Source organism: Athene cunicularia (assembly GCF_003259725.1).
Source record: "Athene cunicularia isolate RWA chromosome Z unlocalized genomic scaffold, athCun1 chrZ_part5, whole genome shotgun sequence".
Classification (NCBI taxonomy): Eukaryota; Metazoa; Chordata; class Aves; order Strigiformes; family Strigidae; genus Athene; species Athene cunicularia.
The window spans coordinates 551227-553380 of NW_020799146.1; positions in this window are offsets into that span (position 1 = coordinate 551227).

Here is a 2154-nt window from a genome sequence, read left to right on the forward strand (position 1 = left end):
GGCGCGCATCGCTCACCCAGTGTGCGGGAGAGAGGCGGGCGGGCGGGAGGAGCAAACGGACGGGTCCCGGATCCTCCGCATTAGCTGACAGCACAGCCGGGGCACGGCCGATCGTGCAGGGTAACGTTCCTATGGCAGAGTCTGAGCGTGGGGTACCGGCTGATTTACCGGCTGGACGATTCGGTTCTGCAGCGGTGGTTGGGCCGGGAGCCTCCAAGGGAGCGCGCTGGATCCGCAGCCCTGGGGGTGACAGCGAGCACGGCGATCTCTGGCCTCTGATGCAGGGCAGGATCAGGCAGCAAACGGCCTTTCCCGATCCCTTCTCAGGTGTTTCCCAGAGCCAGTGGGTCCCACCCAGGACAGCACCTCGAAGGCCGCGGTGGTTTAGGTAGGTCAGTGGGCTGAATTCCTTCAGCAGAGGCGCTGGCTGTGCCTGCCAGAGCTCAGTGCCATGCAGATCACAGAGCTCGGTGTCAGGGAGGGCCATGTGTGCCCGTCGCTCAGAGCTCCGTGAAACGGGTCCGGGCAGAGGAGGGGAATGCCTGTGTGTAACAGGGTGATGCGGTGCCTCGGGTTTGCTTGTTCAGGCAGTGCCACTGATCCAGAACTTCCACTCTTTTTTTAGGAGAGCTGTTTCTTTTGTATTCTGTCCTAACAAAGTGGCTGCTGTGCTCTTCTAGGTGGCACAGGCCTTGCACGTGTCTCTGAAAGCCAGGCTTCTGCCATAGACACTCTTGGGGGACTCGCTGTGCCTGGCTCTGGCCGGTTCCCGGCTCAGAAGTGTGACAGCTTCCGCAGATGAGGGTGGCTGCACTCCCCAGCACGTCCCTTGGGCACACCCACCAGTCACGCCAAAAGGAGCATGTGGCTTCTGACACTAAACTACAAGTGTCTCTTTTTTTTTTTTTATTTTATTTATTGTAATTTTCTTTTGAGGGAAAAATATCTTTTGGCAGCACGCAGCTGTCACTCTTACAAATTGACTGGTTGTCAAAGGCCTTCTGAGTCATCTCCTTAAGGGTGCTGTCTCTTGTGAGACTCTTCCATGCTCTGTTAGTTGAATTAGCGTGACCCACTGTCTCCTGTCCAAGATCAGCATATCTGCAGATGTGGCTTTTTTAGTATATGCAAGTACAACTACAGTAATTTGAGTAATTCTCTGAACTGGTGTGTATATGAACTGGTGTACAAGCTGTCTAGTCCAAATCCCTAGCTCTGATGTTGCTTCTCCTATTGACAGAAACACTTAATCCTTGTAAATTATTTAGGTGGCATTTTCACATGCCAGACCTAAAAGGATTAAATAGCATGTAACTGTAGGGCAAAAGCCAACCCAGCTATATATGTGTTTTGTTTCAAAAATAAATGTCGTACTTGATCAAAGTAATCTGTCTGGTAGCTTTGAGCCATCCGGCTTGTTTCGGTGCAGCATCTGCCGGGCATCCTTCACCCTGAGCAGCAGTTCCTCCTGCGAGCAGGGGCATTACCCCCAGGCACCCTGGGGGGATCACAGGAATCTCATGCATGTGGCTGGCAGGGCGTATCTGCGGTTCACAGACCAGCACCTCATTTCTGGTCACTGACTTAAGCTGTGATGGACGTTAGGACTGTAGTCAGCTGCAAAAACACCAGTTTGTAACTGTTGCGTTAATGACAAGTTGTTGCCTGGTAGAGATTACTGCAGGACTCCTGCTTTGTTAGGTAGAGCTCCCTCTGTTTACGTGTCCTTCAGGACCTCGGGTCTAACCAAGCTCAGGTCTTAAACTTCTTGACAGAAAGTAAAAATCCCGGGTGAGTTCCAGACACTCCCTTCCTCTGCAGGTTCATCAGTTGGAACTTTCAGAGGTTTCCAAAACTGTGTTGGAAGTGTTCTTGTAGTTTAAGCCTGTGATTACAATTGTGTGCTGGCTTTGCTGGGATAGAGTTACTCTTCCTCACGGTGGTGGGTATGGGGCTGTGTTTTGGGTTGTGCTGAAATCGGTGACGATAGCACAGGGCTGCCACGGTCGCTCTGAGCGCGCTGGCATGGCTCCCCGGGCAGCCCTGCCCCACGCCCGGCCCCACCAGCGAGGGGGCCGGAGGGCACAAGGAGCTGGGGGGCGCAGCCGACCCAGGGGTGTCCCAGCCCGTGTGACGTCCTGCTCCACGGTGGAA